Below are 7,404 nucleotides of genomic sequence, written 5' to 3'. Positions count from 1 at the left end.
AAGTGTCTGAGGCCAGATTTGAACTCAGGTACTCTTGACTCCAGGGCTGGTGCTCTATCCACTGTACCACCTGGCTGCCCTAGGGTTACTATTAAGAGTTATATCCCATCTTTGGAAAGGAAAACAGTTTTTGACCAAACAAGAGATAGAGTATATTATAAAAAGCAAAATGGATGATTTTGATTATATTAAATTAAAAAATTTTGTACAAACAGAAGCAATGCATCCAAAATTGGAAGGGAGGCAGAAAGCTGGGAAACAATTTTTGAGGCCAGTGCTTCTGATAAAGGCCTCATCTTTAAAATATATAGGGAATTAAATCAAATTTATAAGAATCCAAGTCATACCCCAATTGAGAAATGGTCAAAGGATATGAACAGGCAGTTTTCTGATGAAGAAACCAAAGCTATCTATTCCCATATGAAAAAATGCTCTAAATCTCTAATGATTAGAGAAATGCAAATTAAAACCACTCTGAGGTACCACCTGACACCTATCAGATTGGCTAAAATGACAAAAAAGGAAGATAATAAATGTTGGAGAGGCTGTGGGAAAATTGGAACACTAATGCATTGTTGGTGGAGCTGTGAGCTGATCCAACCATTCCTGGAGAGCAATTTGAATTATGCCCAAAGGGCGATAAAGCTGTGCATACCCTTTGACCCAGCAATTCCACTTTTAGGTCTTTTGCCCAAAGAAATCATGGAAGGGGGAAAGGGACCCACGTGTACAAAAATATTTATAGCTGCTTTTTCCGTGGTAGCAAGGAATTGGAAGATAAGGGGGTGCCCATCAATTGGGGAATGGCTGGACAAGTTGTGGTATACGAATACAATGGAATACCATTGTGCTGTAAGAAATGATGAGCAGGAGGAGTTCAAAGAAACCTGGAGGGTCTTATGTGAGCTGATGGTGAGGAGATGAAGCAGAACCAGAAGAACATTGTACACAGTATCATCAACATTGAGTGTTGGCCTACTGTGATGGACTATATTCTTCTCACCAATGCAATGGTACAGAAGAGTTCCAGGGAACTCATGATAGAAGAGGATCTCCAAATCCAAGGAAAAAAAAAAAAAAAAGAACTGTGGAGTATAGATGCTGATTGAACCATACTATTTCTTTTGGTTTTGGTGCTGTTGTTTGTTTTTTTTTTTTTCTATTTTGAGGTTTTGCATCACTGCTCTGATTTTTTTCTCTTGTAACAGGATTAATGCAGAAATAGGATTAATGTTATTATGTGTATATATATGTGTGTGTATATATATATATCTATATGTATATGTATAGAGATATATAGATATAACCTATATCAGATTACCTGCTGTCTAGGGGAGGGGGGAGGGAGGGGAGGGAGGGAGAAAAATCTGAAATTGTAAAGCTTGTATAAACAAAAGTTGAGAACTATCTTTACATGTAACGGAAAAAATAAAATACCTTATACATCAAAAACAAAAACAAAAACAAAAAAACCCAATATAACATTTTGCTTACTTAAATAAAATAATATAACCATTACTGTACAAAAAAAAAAGAGTTCTATCCCGCATTAATTCTGTAACTGCATGTTCTTCATTAAGGTGGACCTTTCCTTAAGTTCTATGTGCTTGGTAGTTCTCATTAGTTTCCTCTCTGTATTTGTGTGTGTGCATGTGTGTGCATGTGTGTGCGTGTGTGTGTGTGTGTGTGTGTGTGTGTGTGTCCCCTCTCTGTCTCTATATTTTTCTCACATCTCTCTTAGATGAAAAATGGTCATCCCCAAATCCCTTGAAGACCTCTAGTGGGTGGAAACTTGCTACTTTTAGAGATACACTGCCCTTTCCACTTTGGGATTCCTCTAATTATTAAGAAGTTTTTCATTTCATCAAATCAAGGAAATTTTAGTTCTTACAGTCTCATTAACAGTTCTTGATAGAAGAAAATAACCATAGCAAATACTCATACAGTGCTTTAAGGTTTTCAAAGTGCTTCCATGGAGCAATTCAGAAAATTGGTAGAGAAAATCAGACAGTCTCACTAACAAGAGGATGCACCCAATTAAAGGAGACCTTTGTCTTGTTATTTTAATATTCATGGACACCAGGGTAGCATTCTGGCTATATATTTATTATAACTTACTCTTGGAGTAGAATGGAAACATTTCCTTTCTAGTGATGAGATTAAATAAATTAACTGTTGTAAAGTTATATATATATATATAGTATTGTAATTTCCTTTTTTAAAGTAATGAGATCAAATAAATTAACATATTTGAAGCATTTGCACACATTCAAGTTTTTTATCTCTATATATTTTCTTTTATTATTAGTAATATACCTCCATGATGATGTGTTATAGGTTGTTTCTCAAATGGTAACCATCATTTGGTCATATGCTGCAGCCTCCTTAATAATATTAATTCCTATTTTTCTAAAGTGCTTTCAGATTTATAAATTATTTTTCATTTAAGTATAAGGAAATCAATGCTCAAAAATGTAAAGTGACTTGGTCAGAATTATACAACTAGCTAGTGTAATATGTGGGATTTAGATCATGTCTCTCTTGAATTCAGTTGCTGTAGTTGTCCTGTAAATAATGTCGCTCTCCCCCTCTGCAAATACCATTCTCCCTTTTTCAGAATACATACTCTCTTGGTATTTGTGTCATATCTCTAAAATTTTTTTGGCAAGGAGATCATGGTTTTTTTTTTTGTTTGTTTGTTTGTTTTTGCTGAGACATTTCCTGGGTCTTATTGACCTCACTGTGGTGACGTGTTTACCATAATTTAAGCTACTCTAAAAAAAAAATAGTAAATAAAGCCATTTTTTTCATCTTAGTAGAGATAAATTTTTTTAAAAATATATATGGTTGGAACTAATGTTAGTACTGAACTTAAGAGTCAGAAAGACAAGTTCAACTCCCACCTCATATATTTGCTAGCCATGTGACCTTGGGAAAATTACTTAACCCCCTTCATCCTCAGTTTCCTTAATCTAGAAAAATAGTACTATAAAATTATATATATATATATGTATGTATATATTGTAAAGAATTAATTGTTATTTGAGGTTTTTATGACCCCAGTCACGTGACTGCCCTCACTGGGCTTCCAATCATTATAATTTTGCCAGGGCCATGTAGGCATCAGAGAAGGGGGTGATGATGTGAGGTGCCAGTGCCATAGCGATGGCTACAACCAGTGGGTGGAGCACCATGTGGTTTGCGGAGCCCCAGGCTGGTGTGCACTGAGTTTTTTTTTAAATTCTAGACAAAATATGGGGTCATAAAACCTCAAATAACAATTCTTTACAATATGCATATATAGATATAGTATATACTATACTATAGTGGATATATAGTATGCCATACTATAGTGTATATATCATATAACTCATCAAGTTGCTGAGGGAATCAACCAAATGAATATTTGTAAAGTGCTTTGAAAACTTTAAAGCACCATGTTGATGGTACCTATTTTTTAATTTCAACTCTTTTCCTGAAGAAAGTATTCATGCCTCGATGGTTTGGATCTTCTGAGTAACAGAAAGTCTTCATTTTTAAAGCTAAATCACATTTTCCAATCTATGTTTCACAGTCTTTTTCTGTGCCCAACTTTGCATTGCAGTAATCAAGAAATGAATTGTTGTTTTCCTTCATTCTTGAAGAGGTCCAACGATATCAGGAAGGTGATGTCTTTACTTGCAAGTGAATTGGATTTAAATGAATCTGGATTGTGCAAAGTCATCAGTCTAAGTCTTTCATCCAGAGTCATTGGAGTCCAGTGGCAAGACATAAGTCAAGATAACTGGCAATGGCCCACTTTTCACTATCCTTTTCTGTGTTCAACTTTGCATTGAAGCAATAAAAAATGATTATGTGAACAGTTTGGCAGCTGGGAGGAGATGGCCAAGGTCCACGCCCAGTGGAGTTCAGTACTCAGGAGCAGCTTGCGAGCAGCTGAGATGGGCCTTCAAGCTTGGGATGAAGAAAATGAATGAGACATAGGAACCGATGGGCAACAGAGATCACAGTTTTCCAATCCTTGTTGCGGCAGGAACTGCAGCTCCTGTATCAGACTTCATAGCCACACTGTGGCTGTGGCCCTTCAAGCGCTGATCCATGGTCGTCTGCGACTGGTGGAGTCTACTCCTCCTCCTCATTGACTGTAAATTATAGTAGTATTTATGTTTATGTTTATTATGAGTTCTAGTAAGCAAGACAGCCAAGTTTTACCTTATATGACATTGTGACACTTGGTTGCCTAATGAAGCCATTGCTGCCAACCCCCTTTTTTTTTTTTAGTGAGGCAATTAGGGTTAAGTGACTTGCCCAGGGTCACACAGCTAGTAAATGTTAAGGGTCTGAGGCCGGATTTGAACTCAGGTACTCCTGACTCCAGGGCCAGTGCTTTAGCCACTGCGCCACCTAGCTGCCCCTGCCAACTCTTACAAGTACCTCTTTCGGTAACTCATTTGCATTTGGCTTCTATTTCACCATATTTTCTGATTCCATTTGTAGATACAGGATCAATTTGGATGTGATTAGGTTCCTCCTCTACTGTGCTCTTTCATTAGAAAAGTATCTTTTAGGGCAGCTAGATGGCGCAGTGGTAAAGCACCAGCTCTGGATTCAGGAGTACCTGAGTTCAAATGGGGCCTCAGACCTTGACACTTACTAGCTGTGTGACCCTGGGCAAGTCACTGAACCCTCATTGCCCTGCAAAAAAAAAGAAAAGAAAAGTATCTGTTGTTAGATTTTTTGATGTTCAAAAATAGTGTGATTCATAGCATCTTCTGTTCATTTCTTTATTATTCTGCCATCATTACTGTGGAAGTGGAGAGGAATTACATAGGTTGGGTAGCTATTTTTAAGTTTATCTTCTTATGAGACTCCAGGGACAAAGGATTCATCACTTAGTGGCTACCATTCCTGGTGTTGAGCAACTTTCTACTTAGTAAGCTCCTCATATAGTTACCAGACAGAGTCTGTCACTGGAAATAGAATTGGAGCCACTGGTAGAACCTCACAGTACTTAAGCCATGCTGGCTTATCCTTTGGGGACCCATGCTTACATGCGTTTTTCCCTACAATATAGTATTACATGAGGACCAAAAAGTAGTTTACTATAATTTATTAAGTCTGTTGAAATTGATGTTGTTTAAGTTTCTGTGAAATTTGTATGCCAGTTCTTGTGATCTGAATTCAGTACAGTGTTATGTTCAAGTCTTGCCTCAAATATTTACTAGCTGTGTGACCATGGACAAGTCACTTGATCTCTCTGTGCCTCAATTTCCTTATCTGTCTATACAGTTCTTTTTCCTTAAATCCTACTTTCTGTCTCTAAATACCCCTATGATCTTTAAATGTCAGACTGAAGGATTAGCAAACTACTAGAAAACACATTCATCTTTCTTACCTAACTATTTTTAATCATCCACACATTTCCTTAAACTTGTCCTTGTGAGGATATAACTATCAGTGCAAGAAAATGTCAGCCTACCTTGTCCTACAGTGTGGGAAGACGATAGGATAAAAATGATCATGAGATAGTATAACATTACAGTGCTTCCCAAGTACAAATGACCAAGATATTGTAGAAATTCTGCTTTGCATCATGTTTTCATTAACTTTTTTACCATCTAGTCTGGTGTTTCTGTCTCATGTCAACAGGGAAGTTCATCATCCTGTGATGTTTAAAATCTAAATTGTGTAATCACCTTAAATTAGAAGCTTTACCACCAGTCTTTGGGCATTAAACACTTATTAAAGCATACAGGTATTCACATGGAGTTCAGAAAGTAAAGAAAAGGCCTATCCAGCCTAGAGTTCCATCCTGGTCTGGTTCTTCCTCAAGTCCCCCACCACTAGCATGCTTCAATCACGAACACCCCAGCAAACTCATTGTGGAAGCTTTTTATAGGTCTGGAGCAGAGGCGGTCCTTACACACTGCTTCAAGCTGGATTGGTTAGCATCGTCCAAATCCATTGGTCACTGGACCTGAAGGTGGTCTTGAGTTAAATTCAAAGTCTAGCTTCTGAGAACAATACCCTCTTAAAGGCTAGCCAGGTGTGATTACAATCTAGTTAACTTGAAGTAGGCTAATCAGCAGTCAATCACTCTCACTTAATTCAATTAGTTTAGATTAATCTCCAGGTGGACCTTTGAGTATCTGCTAAATCCCATTATTTTATCACAATCCTCTTTTTGTAAACATCAAAGTTCACAGAGAATTGTGCAAAATTACTAAATAAATCTTATCAAGTCTTTTCCTGTAATATACTGGAATCATTAGAAGATTTTAACTTGGAGAAATCATCTAATGAATAGAAGGTTAGAGTGGTTCAAAAATTTTTTTTGTGTTCATAGCTGATGCCCACTGTTATACAATTGTGACATTCCTGAATACCCACATTTTACATATCACTTTCAGTTTTTCAAAGAGCTTGACATATATTATCTCTATTGATCTTCCCAGAAACCCTATGAAGTAGCTGTTATTATTATAACCCCCATTTTGTAGGTGAGGAAATTAAAGTTGATGGAAGTTAATTGACTTGCCCAAGGTCACATAACTAGTGTCTAAAGTGGGATTTGAACTCAAGTTTTCCTAATGCCAAGTGCAGCACTCTTTCTTGTCATGAAAATTTCTAAGTCCGATGAAGGAAAGAAATAATGAAGTCTCCAGGAAAATAGGTTTATTGAGGGAGGGCCTATCTCACAATAAAGCCCGTCTCTGGCAGGGGGAAGCCTGCAAAGACCCTGAGCCTGTGATTAGGCAGGGTTTTATACCCCTACAGGGCTTCAATGCTTTTATACCCTAATATTTTTACACAAACTCTTCCCACATATACAACAGACAAAACACTTGTACAGAAAGACAGAAATCATGAACTAATGTAAGATGCAGTCCTTTGTCCCAAGTCACTGTTGTAGACCTACATCTTCTTGACCTCTTCTTGACCTCCTCTACTCTCTAATGCTGATTGATCAAATCTGATTAAGAGGTACTGTCAAAATGCAATCCTAGTCTCAGAAGGTACTCTCCTAGTCCTCTTTGTCTTTCAGTCATGTCTTGGTCACCTCTGAATCTGATTAGTTCCTTCAGCTTAGAAGATACTATTTTGGGGGCCTTGGTTAACCACAATATACAACAATGAACACAGTAAAAGGGACTTAGTTATCCTGATTTCTGAGAACACATTACAGCATTGGCTTAAGCCACTAAGGAATATTTTAGAATACATTAAGAATAATTGCATAATATATGTGCTCTATACTATAGTATTATTAACTTAAAAGACCAGAGAATGCTTAAAAATGAGTACATCACCATTTGTAGTCTATTATATTGATTACTTTTAAATTTTGTTATTATTATTATTTTTGGCAAGGCAATGAGGGTTAAGTGACTTGCCCAGGGTCAC

The sequence above is a fragment of the Dromiciops gliroides genome, chromosome 4, assembly GCF_019393635.1.
Source record: "Dromiciops gliroides isolate mDroGli1 chromosome 4, mDroGli1.pri, whole genome shotgun sequence".
NCBI lineage: Eukaryota > Metazoa > Chordata > Mammalia > Microbiotheria > Microbiotheriidae > Dromiciops > Dromiciops gliroides.
The sequence above is the reverse complement of the archived record's forward strand: the minus strand, read 5'-3'. Positions refer to the sequence as shown.